This window comes from Panthera uncia, chromosome X, assembly GCF_023721935.1.
Source record: "Panthera uncia isolate 11264 chromosome X, Puncia_PCG_1.0, whole genome shotgun sequence".
Lineage (NCBI taxonomy): Eukaryota > Metazoa > Chordata > Mammalia > Carnivora > Felidae > Panthera > Panthera uncia.
In genome coordinates, this window is record NC_064817.1 from 115,500,624 (window position 1) to 115,513,115 (window position 12,492).

General features: G+C 39.6%; 1 pseudogene; it reads left to right on the forward strand.

Annotated features, from left to right (window-relative positions):
* The window catches only part of LOC125931418 (tRNA pseudouridine(38/39) synthase-like), an 87,571-nt pseudogene that overhangs the window by 19,125 nt on the left and 55,954 nt on the right, over nt 1-12,492 (forward strand).

Here is a 12,492-nt window from a genome sequence, read left to right on the forward strand (position 1 = left end):
CCCCCCATCAACCCTCAGTTTGTTCTCAGTTTTGAAGAGTCTCTTATGCTTTGGCTCTCTTCCACTATAACCTCTTTTTTTTTTTTTTTTTCCTTCCCCTCCCCCATGGGTTTCTGTTAGTTTCTCAGGATCCACATAAGAATGAAACCATATGGTATCTGTCTTTCTCTGTATGGCTTATTTCACTTAGCATCACACTCTCCAGTTCCATCCATGTTGCTACAAAGGGCCATATTTCATTCTTTCTCATTGCCATGTAGTACTCCATTGTGTATATAAACCAAAATTTCTTTTTTTTTTTTTTTTTTTAATTTTTTTTAACGTTTATTTTTGAGACAGAGAGAGACAGAGCATGAACGGGGGAGGGTCAGAGAGAGGGAGACACAGAATCTGAAACAGGCTCCAGGCTCCGAGCAGTCAGCACAGAGCCCGATGCGGGGCTTGAACTCACGGACCGTGAAATCATGACCTGAGCCGAAGTCGGCCGCCTAACCGACTGAGCCACCCAGGCGCCCCAAAACCACAATTTCTTTATCCATTCATCAGTTGATGGACATTTAGGCTTTTTCCACAATTTGGCTATTGTTGAGAGTGCTGCTGTAAACATTGGGATACAAGTGCCCCTACGCATCAGTACTCCTGTATCCCTTGGGTAAATTCCTAGCAGTACTACTGCTGGGTCATAGGGTAGGTCTATTTTTAATTTTTTGAGGAACCTCCACACTGTTTTCCAGAGAGGCTGCACCAGTTTGCATTCCCACCAACAGTGCAAGAGGGTTCCCGTTTCTCCACATCCTCGCCAGCATCTATAGTCTCCTGATTTCTTCATATCCTCGCCAGCATCTATAGTCTCCTGATTTCTTCATTTTGGCCACTCTGACTGGCATGAGGTGATATCTGGGTGTGGTTTTGGTTTGTATTTCCCTGATGAGGAGCGATGTTGAGCATCTTTTCATGTGCCTGTTGGCCATCCGGATGTCTTCTTTAGAGAAGTGTCTATTCATGTTTTCTGCCCATTTCTTCACTGGATTATTTGTTTTTTGGGTGTGGAGTTTGGTGAGCTCTTTATAGATTTTGGATACTAGCCCTTTGTCCGATATGTCCTTTGCAAATATCTTTTCCCATTCCGTTGGTTGCCTTTTAGTTTTGTTGGTTGTTTCCTTTGCTGTGCAGAAGCTTTTTATCTTCATAAGGTCCCAGTAGTTCATTTTTGCTTTTAATTCCCTTGCCTTTGGAGATGTGTCAAGTAAGAGATTGCTACGGCTGAGGTCAGAGAGGTCTTTTCCTGCTTTCTCCTCTAGGGTTTTGATGGTTTCCTGTCTCACATTCAGGTCCTTTATCCATTTTGAGTTTATTTTTGTGAATGGTGTGAGAAAGTGGTCTAGTTTCAACCTTCTGCATGTTGCTGTCCAGTTCTCCCAGCACCATTTGTTAAAGAGACTGTCTTTTTTCCATTGGATAGTCTTTCCTGCTTTGTCAAAGATTAGTTGGTCATACATTTGTGGGTCTAGTTCTGGGGTTTCTATTCTATTCCATTGGTCTATGTGTCTGTGTTTGTGCCAATACCATGCTGTCTTGATGATTGCAGCTTTGTAGTAGAGGCTAAAGTCTGGGATTGTGATGCCTCCTGCTTTGGTCTTCTTCTTCAAAATTACTTTGGCTATTCGGGGCCTTTTGTGGTTCCATATGAATTTTAGGATTGCTTGTTCTAGTTTTGAGAAGAATGCTGGTGCAATTTTGATTGGGATTGCATTGAATGTGTAGATAGCTTTGGGTAGTATTGACATTTTGACAATATTTATTCTTCCAATCCATGAGCATAGAATGTTTTTCCATTTCTTTATATCTTCTTCAATTTCCTTCATAAGCTTTCTATAGTTTTCAGCGTACAGATCTTGTACATCTTTGGTTAGATTTATTCCTAGGTATTTTATGCTTCTTGGTGCAATTGTGAATGGGATCAGTTTCTTTATTTGTCTTTCTGTTGCTTCATTATTAGTGTATAAGAATGCAACTGATTTCTGTACATTGATTTTGTATCCTGCGACTTTGCTGAATTCATGTATCAGTTCTAGCAGACTTCTGGTGGAGTCTATCGGATTTTCCATGTATAATATCATGTCATCTGCAAAAAGGATGATGATATTTAGACGTTCCCCAAGGAGTAGAAAAATACCCATGAAGATTTACATATACTGTTATGTCTATTCTTGTTTCTTTGAGAATCCAGGAATCTCCAATGCCATCTTATTGGAAGGCTGGAACGTTGTTTAAAATCTTACCGGAGAAGCCATTGTTACTAGGTTGGTATAAATTATCTACAGAATATCCCATTTCATCTTTATGAAGCCCTTTCCTGAACATTTTCTGTTACATTTTCTTAGGTCTGAAAAAAATTATAGGCCAGATCATTCGACACATTCCTCAGCTTGGTGGATGTCTTGAGAACAAACGACCAGTTTATTGTCTGTGTACTACCTCTCCATTGTTAACAAACCCATTCATTGTGGTCTGCAGTGCATTTTGTGTTAGTTTGTGTATATGGGGCAAGGGAGGGTTTGAGGTTCGTTTTTTTGTTTTTGTTTTTGTTTTTTTTCTATTCAGCCAGTGGATCCAGCAGTATCGATGGAAAAGTCTGCCCTTTGTCCATTAAATAACCTTGGCCACTTCATACAAACACTTGGATATACATAGTTGATTTTGGTTCTGAAATCTCTATTCTGTTTCAATGATTTCCTCCCCACACCCCCCCGCCCCGTATACCATTACCACGTTATCTGTATTCCTGCAACGTGCTATTAAGTTTTCAAGTGGTGGAAGACTTCCAAGTCCATTATTTTTCAAGCCACTTTGGTTATTTTAGATGCATTTCTTTCTCCTATCAATTTTATTTATTTTTAATTTTTTTAGTGTTTGTTTATTTTTGAGAAGAGAGAGAGCATGAGCGGGGGAGGGGCAGAGAGAGAAGGAGACAGAGAATCCCAAGCAGGCTCCAGGCTCTGAGCTGTCAGCACGGAGCCCGACACGGGGCTCGAACTCATGGACCATGAAATGATGACCTGAGCTGAAGTCAGACGCTTCACTGACTGAGCCACCCAGGGGCCCCTCTCTTGTCAATTTTAGAACCAACTTGTTAATTTCTATAAATATTCTGGGTATTTTTTGGGGGGCGTGGGGTGGGGATGTTGAATCTGTAGATCATTTTGGGAAGACTTGGCCTCATGATTTTGAGCTTCCCAGTACGTGAACATGTATTGTACCTTTGTGTTGAAGTCTTCTTTCCATCCAGTAGCGGTTTGAAAGACTTATTTAAGTACTTTTTAGTTCAGGTCTAGGTGGCAAATTTTCACTTATTGCTTATCCAAATGTCTTTAGTCTCAAACATTTTTGAATGGTATTTTTTTTTGCCATGTGTACAATTATGGATTAATACTTTTTACTTTTAGCACTTAAATATGTCCTTTCCTTTTCTTCCTATAACCCTTGTTATGAATGAATGAGAGCCATCATTTATATTTTTGTTCTCCTGAATATGTCCTCTTTTCACCCTCTGGTTGTCGCCAAGTTTTTGTCTTTAACTTTGGTTTTCATCAGTTTGATACAATGTGCCTGTTGGGGTTTCTTTGTGTTAATCTTGCTTAAATTTCACTGAACTTCTTGATTTGCAAGTAAATGTATTTTACCAAACTGAGAAATTTCTCAACGATTTTCTTTTGCAAAAAAAATTTTTTTACCTTACTTTCTCTTCTGATTCTGCAATGATGCATGTGTTATACTGCTTAATATTTTGTGTAGGTTTTTTTCTTTGCTGTTGGTTTCCTTCAGATTTGATAATTTTTTTTTAAAGTTAGTGTGCGTACAAGTGGAGAAGGGGCACAGAGAGAGAATCCCATACAGGCTTCGTGCCATGGGCATAGGTCTTGAACTCATGAACTATGAGATCATGACCTGAGCTGAGATCAAGAGTAGGACACTCAACTGACCGAGCCACCCAGGCACCCCCAGATTTGACCAATTCTATGGTTTTGTCTTCCAGCTACTGTCTGCCATCAGTAATGCACTTTTAAAACTCCTTCAATGATCTTTTTAGTATTTCTGATATTGAACTTTACAGTTTTAGGATTTATGTTTAGTTTTAGTTGTTTCCATTTTTCTGATAAGCATTCCCTAACTATTCACGCATGGAGATCATGTTCTGTATTATGGTTTTGGATATATTTATCAGAGTTACTTAATTTTTTAATATGAAATTTATTGTCAAACTGGTTTCCATACAACACCCAGTGCTCATCCCAACAGGTGCCCTCCTCCATGCCCATCACCCGCCCTCCCCTCCCTCCCACCCCCCATCAACCCTCAGATTGTTCTCAGTTTTTCAGAGTCTCTTATGGTTTGCCTCCCTCCCTCTCTTTTTTTTTTCCTTCCCCTCCCCTATGGTCTTCTGTTAAGTTTCTCAGGATCCACATAAGAGTTACTTTAAAATCTTTGTAAATTCCAACATCTGTATCATCTTGGTGATAATATTGATTGCTGTTTCCTTGGTTATGAGTCACATTTTTCTACTTTTTCACATCTTGTAATTTTTCTTATGTGCTGGACATTGTAAATAATACACTGAAATGAACTTGAATTATGTTATCTTCCTTTTAGTGTTCTCTCTCTCTCTCTCTCTCTCATTTTTTTTTTTTTTTTTTTTTGGCTAGTTGGAAGTTAATTTGTTGTAATCCCTTCCCGATCCTGTCAGAGTTTATTTTTAAGCATTTAGGATGCTTGTGGAGCAGTCCTTGCTCCAGAGTATGTTCCTTAATCCTAAATCATGTACTTTCTAACATGTCAGCTGAATGTGTATAGTGTTAGAGATACGAAGTTCTGGCCTTTCGGAATGGAAATATCCAGCGCTATGTGAGCTTTTAAAGTCTCTGTTCCACTCTTAACCCAAGAGCAACTAAATTCTACTCAGCCTCGGTAAGTCTTGCCCTGCGCATCTGTGAGGGCACAAACACGCACAGACTCCCAGGCCCCACCCTCTGTGCAGCTCCTTCTCTCCAGTGGGATTTTCATGCTTTGCTTCGGCTCGGCTTCCGTGTGCTGTGGTTGGGGGGTGTTCATCAGCTGTGGGGCTTGGGTGAGCAGAGACCTCACTTCCTGTTTCCTTCTCTTAAATACTGTCATCTCTGCTGGCTTTGGCCCGGTGCCTGAAAGCAGTTGCTCTATGTGTTTTTGCCCAGTTCTATAGTTCTCCAGGGAGTCAAATATAGTACCATATTATGACCCAGAGAATTCCAATCAGGGATTTTTAATGGACCGGTAGCAGATTTCGATGCTTACAAAGGATGTTATGATTATGTACTCTGATGCTCTGTAGGATGTACTCCATTATTGTTTCCCAATCGACACAAACCATTACGCTAAATTAAAACGAAACAATGCCCTCTGCACGCTGCTTGCATAATACATTGAACAAATCTCAACGATTTTTAATTTCCCAGATATCACTCCACCCCCCCCCCCACCATGTTATAAAATGACATTACCACCTACCTGGAACCTCAAGCCAGGTTCTTAGTCTGCACCGGGTTTCAGCGAGGGCCAAAATCGTCTCTCCCCAGGACAATTTCAAAGCCTCCTATCTGGTCTCCTTGATTTCATTCTCTCAACTTCCCCATACTATATTCCTTATACAATACCTAAGGTAGTCTCTATTATACCCTAGCTTGCAACCTTGCCAATGGTTTCTTAGTGACCTCAGAATACATTTAACATGGCTTTTCTTGGCTTACAGGGCTCTGTAAGCCATTGGCTTACAAATTGTGAAACTCCAACTCTTTCCTGTATTCATGTTAGCTCTTTATTTTTTTAAGTTTATTTATTTTGAGAGAGAGCACACATGAGTGGGGGGAAGGGCAGAGAGAGCGGGAGAGAGAGAGGCAGGGAGGGAGAGAGCAAGAATCCCAAGCAGACTCCACAATATTAGTGCAGAGCAAGGTGGGGCTGGATCTCATGAACTGTGAGATCATGGCCAGAGCTGAAACCAAGAGTAGAAAACTTAACTAACTGAGCCACCCAGGTGCCCATACGTCGGCTCTTTACAAAATTATTTCAGCACAGTTCGGAACTATCTTCTGATGACGCAGCCAGAAACACATTATTACGGTTTTTTTTTTTTTCTTTTTTACTTTCTCTCCTGAAAACTACGAAATTTGCAGAAAAGTTTTAAGGCTAGTGCAAAGAGTTCTTGTAGATTAGTTGCCCAGAGATCTCATTCACCTTTTACCATCTGTCCCAATGATAGCCTTTATAGCAAAAGTCTTCCAAGGTCATGAGTTGCACCCAGTTATGTCTTTTTAGTTTCTTTTAATCTGGGACAGCTTATTGTTCAGTCTTTCCTTGAAGACAATCACCTTGATACTTATAAAGAGGACAGGCTAATCATTTTGTAATATGTCCCTCAAGTTGGATTTCCTCCATGTTCCATGGTCCTTAGATCTATGTTAGGCATTTTGGCCAGGGTCTGTCATAGACTTATTTCTTCTGATTTCGAGTAAGGTGGTGAATAATATCATTTGTCTTATTACTGGTGGTGGCAACTTTCCACTGCAGAGTTACTTTTAAGTGTTTTATGGGTAGATATTTTCAGACTGTATAAAATCCTATTCTTAAACTTTTACCCAATAATTTTGACATCTATTGATGTTCTATGCCTGAGTTATTACTATAATTGTTACCAGATGTTGATTTTGTAATCCCATTATTTCTTCTACATTTTCTAGTTGCTGACATTGTACTGTAAGGAAGAGCTTCTTTTTGGTCTCTCTATTTTTTTTTTTTTGGCCCTCTCTCTCTATATATTTGTTTATTTATTTATTTAGATTTTTTTTATTTTGTTGACCTTTGTTAATTTTTTAATTTATTTTTTTTAATTTAATTTTTTATTTTTTAAAATTTACCTCCAAATTAGTTTAGCCTATAGTGAAACAATGATTTCAGGAGTAGATTCCTTAATGTCCCTGACCCATTTAACCCATCCCTCCTCCCACAAACCCTCCAGCAACCCTCAGTTTGTTCTCCATATATATTTTTAATATTGGTGTGGACTTATAGATTCTGTAGGTTAAAATCTATTATTAGCATTATCTATTTATAGATCCTATATTTAGCCAGTATCTCTTTAAACTAACTTTTGACATGTCTTTTTGAAATGCTCATACCTCCAATGGCAAGCTGTCTAGACTACTCAAGAGATGTCCCTCTGGATTTTATGCCTGATGAGTCATAACCTCCCAGTGGTACCAATTCATGCTACTCTGTATTAGCGGAGAGATGCCCCTCCCAACAGGTATCCTACCACTTGAGACTATATACGTAGTCAATTTTCATTCTCCTTGGGGCTATAACCATGTTCAAGTGCACATCTAGAGCATGCTCAAACTGTGTATCACTCTGGCACCTTTATTGCATCTGGAAAACTCTTCCTTCCATTTGTTACAAGGCTAAATTATATTCATCCTTCACCTGAAGTTCTTCCAAAGTAGTGTTCATCAAACCGTACATTTAAAATAGTCCTTAGGCACCTGGGTGGCTCGGTCGTTTGAGTGCCTGATTTCAGCTCAGGTCATGAACTCAGTTTGTGAGTTTGAGCCCTGCATCGGGCTTGCTGCTGTCCATTTTGGATCCTCTGTCCCCCTCGCTCTATGCCCCTCCCCCACTCACATTCTTTCTCTCTCAAAAATAAACATTAAAAATAAAAGTCCTTGACATCATATTCCTATTAGCACCCTCACTTTATACGGCCTCAGCCCAAATTTTAGTTGTTGTTTATGTGTTTATTTGCTTATTTTCTATTTGCCTCCTTTAACGTTCTATAATGCTAGTTGCTGGATTGGCTGTGTTCATTTCCATGTCTCTGGCAACTAGCACAGCACATAAACACATAGTAGGCTTTCAACAAATATCTGTTAAATCAATAATAATAATGATGTGAGGAAAATAACTCTCCATCATTCCTGTAACTGGAAAGTTCATTTTTTTTTTTTTTTTAGTACGTTCCCATTTATCCTTGGTGTCTCCTCTGCTGCATTACCTAGAAAAAGAATTGCATTATATGTTATTTGACACATTTTACATGTCCTTCAACAGTTGCCGCTATTCTAGGTTTGGAGCCTCTGTAAGACTAAGAACCACATTGGGTCCATGTTCAAGACAGCATCCCAGAACGCCAATACTTTGGTTCTTATAGCTCTGTCAGTTTCCCAGGACTGCCATGTGAAAATGTCACAAAGTGGTGGTTTAAACAACAGTTATAGTGGATTACCACCCCTCTCTTAGGACCTCATTCAACCTTAACTATCTCTCTAAAGGCCCTATCTCCAAATGTAGTCATATGGGGGGGTAGGGCTTCAGCATATGAATTTTGGGGGACACAATTCAGTCCATAACAGTGGCTGTCTTTCTTTTCTATTCCGTTTTTTAAAACCATGCCTATATAGAGAATAATATTGATTTTTTTCCCCCAGTTTTTTGGTCAGATGAACACCCAGGTGGAGATAGAGGAACATCTAGGCCTTACTTAGTATCTTGCAATTGATTCTTAATTATAATCGAAGATGCCACGTTCTCAAGAATTTTTTTCAGGCATCTTCAAATATAATTAAGTGCCCCCCTCCATTTTGCTTATTCATTAAACATTTGACAAAAGTTCACAGGTAATATTAGCTAGTATTAGGATTTTCTCTAAGATGGTCAGAGTATTTTTTAAAAAATTACTAAATCAATTGACTCAGCTATTTATTTGAATGACCTACGTGAAGAAAGTACATAGTTAAACACTGAGTCCTTATTTTGAATACTTTGAAAGGTAATAGTCAAGTGTCTGCTAAAGGGTACAAGGTTTCCTTTTAGGTTGATGAAATATTCTAAACTTAGATTTGGGTGATGGCGGCACAACTTTGTTAATATAGTAAACACCGAATTGTGTACTTTGAAAGGGTGAGTTTTATAGTGTGAATTATATATCAATGAATATATTTTAAAAGGTAATTCCTAAACTGTTGTTCATCTATGTGTTAGAAATGATCATCAGATAGGGATTTACCTAGTCTACTGAATTCAGATTAGAATGATCTCTTATGAAAGTATTTTTCCATTATTTTAGATCTCAAGTTTTTCATTTGTCTGTCCAATCCTCACTAATTTGGGAAAGAATCTAACAGGGTTTTAAACTTTTTCCATTTACTTTAATGGACAAAATTAAAATGCACATCGGTCGAACACTAATCACATTGAAATCTGGAGCATTAGCCATAAGTAACTGAAAATCTGGAGGAAAAGAAAGGCTGACCTATGAAGGGCTCTTCAACCTATTGAAACTACGAAAACTGGGTTTGCTTTGGTTCGGTTTTGTTTGTTTTTTTTGCCTGAAAGATGAGGACCAAATCCTTGAAGTTTGAGCATGGCATCTAAAAGCCTCCCTTTGGGGCGCCTGGGTGGCGCAGTCGGTTGAGCGTCCGACTTCAGCCAGGTCACGATCTCGCGGTCCGTGAGTTCGAGCCCCGCGTCAGGCTCTGGGCTGATGGCTCGGAGCCTGGAGCCTGTTTCCGATTCTGTGTCTCCCTCTCTCTCTGCCCCTCCCCCGTTCATGCTCTGTCTCTCTCTGTCCCAAAAATAAATAAAAAATGTTGAAAAAAAAATAAAAATAAATAAATAAAAAAAAAAAAATAAAAGCCTCCCTTTTTATCAGCCACGTCCATGTCAGAAAATGTGCTATGAAAACAAAAGTGATTTTCATGTGATGGCAAGTGCAAGTTCCTACTGCTATTCCTAATCTACTAGGGATTTTTAATACTTTGCCCTTGTTTGCTGTGCATGCTTACAATGCGGTATGTGAGTCTTGATCAGGCTTTCCCTGGAACAAAAATAATGCTTTTTAACTCAGGGTGAGTTTAAACACTAAAATTCCGAGAACAATGAGTTTCTAGGCAGTTTTATAGAAGGCCTTTCATGACTTCAGTTGCTTTGTCCTGGCCAAGTAAAACATGTTCTTGATATCAAGTTGTCTTAAAAATGTTTAGTCCCAAATGATCTTTGAGAAAGCATTTTCTTTATGTTTAAGTTTTCATTTAAATTCTAGCTAGTTAACATATAGTGTAACATTGGTTTTGGGAGTAGAGTTTAGTGATTCATCACTTACAGAGAACACCTGGTGCTCACCACAACTGCCCTCCTGAATACCCATCACCCATGTAGCCCACCCCCAGCTCACCTCCCCTCCAGCAGCCCTCAGTTTGTCCTTATCATGAAAAGCATTTTATTTATTATTTTAAATGTTTATTTATTGTTAGAGAGCAAGCGAGCAGGGGAGGGGCAGAGAGAGAGGGAGACACAGAATGTGAAGCAGGCTCCAGGCTCTGAGCTGTCAGCACAGAGCCTGACATGGGGCTCGAAGTCACGAACTGTGAGATCATGACCTGAGCTGAAGTCAGACACAACCAACTGAGCCACCCGGGTGCCGCCATGAAAAGCATTTTAAGTAAAACTAATAGCATTTAACGTTTACCACTTGTCAAAGTTGCCTAAATGGCTGCTGTTAGTAAAAGGGGGAAAGCTCAAATCTGGAACTTTCAGCTTTGCCTCTCTGTAGAGCAGAAGAGTAAATGCAGCTAATGTCCACTCTCCAAATCCAGTAAGTTAAAGGTTTTTTTTTTTTTTTTTTCAGTGTTTGATGATTTCCTCAGTAACCTACTTATTCCAAAATATCCACATTTCCTCTGCTGGCTTCATGCAAACACAGCCTATGGTTTCCCATGCAAAAAAGGTTTGGCTATTTTGAATGATCTTTTTTTTTTCCACAAACTTGAATTGTAGTCCATTCCTCTTTGTTCTGTCTCTGAATGATACATAAGCTTGGGAAAATGTTGCTGGATTTCTTGGAGCATAAAATGCAGAAATTCCCAGAGTTCTCGGAGCTTGGTAACAATGCCTACTTCAGCCTGGCAGGGTGCCTGAGGGGCTAAGGGCCCAAGGCTGCCTTTGAAAGGAAAGACCTATAGAAGCCAAGGAAGAAGAGAATCCGTCTATAATTTAAATAGGGTTCCACTTTGATCAGTTACACTAGCCTACTGTGTCTACGTGTGGTCACAGAATCTACTGAAAAGCTGATTAATCTAAAGTAATAATTGGTTTTTGCCTGGCCAATCACATTAGCCGTGAAATAGATCTCATTAAGTCACTATTAAAATGCATCCAATTCAGAGCCACTGCAGGTGATCGGGAGGGATATGGCATCGGAAAAAGGGGTTCTTCGAGCCGCTATGTGAAGGAAGGATGGGAGGGGAGAATTGGGGGCCTTCTGTCTCTTCCATGGTTGCCCCCACAGCTAATTAATTTTTAATGCAAGTAATGGATTCACCTCTCAATTCAGTCCCTTGGAGAACCCAGCCTAATGGCCCTGAATATGCAGTGCTCTTCGGTAAGAAATCATATTAATGTAGATTTGGGGCTTGCAGCTTAGAGGATAAATGAAATTCTCTTTGGATTGGTTCGCTCCACTTGGGTGGATAGCATGCCTTCTCTCCTGACTGCAACTACTTCTCTGATTTGTCTTTAAAGCTCACTACTCTACCTTGAAATATAGATATTTCTGAAAGTTCAGAAATGGGTTTTTTTGTCATATCTCTTGAACCTTTTTTTTTTTTTTTTGAGCCCATCACAGAATGTCAGAGTTGGAAGGAAATCTTAGAAATCCTCTATTCCTATCCTTGCACAGTAGAGAAAAGATGTAGAAATCTACAGAGGGAAAGGTGAAAAGTTAAGTTGGATCAAGACGGAAGGGTCTGGTTTTGCTCGCACTAAGGAATTTGTACTTTGTCCTGGAAGTGCTCAAAGGTGGTTGAATGATCAGAAAGATCATTCTGGCAGCAGTTGGAAGGGCAGTTAGGAGATGGTAAACCTACAGCCTAAGAAGAGAAGTTAAGGGTCTGTTTTACTATTCCAGGTGAAAGGTAATGAATTGAACAAGGTCATGGAGTGTCCAGATGAAGACAAGAGAATAGGGGAGTGCTTTTGAAGAGACGGGATTGACAGGGCTTGGAGAATGATCGACTGTGGTGGGTAAGGGAGAAAGAGGAGCTGAGCATTATCGGTTGGTGGGCAAGCTGAGTAGTCCTACCAGTCAATGTGCTTAAAGGACAACAGCCTTTAAGCCTGCAAATGTTTGGCCATACAAGTAATAACAACATTAATGCTAGTAATGATACTGAGTCTTAGAGGTATATGAGATACCACTGGGGGATGTCTAATAGATGTGGAATTAACAGACTTCCTCACTTACAGATACGCTTGGTTTATCTTCTGATCCCATATATGATCAAATATATTTGTCTTCTCAGAGTACGTCCTTTGAATTTTTAACAAGAGTGTAGTCTTAGAAGGCGATTTAGTTCCCTTCTTGCCATGACTTTTAGCAATTCACTTCATCTCTCTGAACCTAAGTTCTCT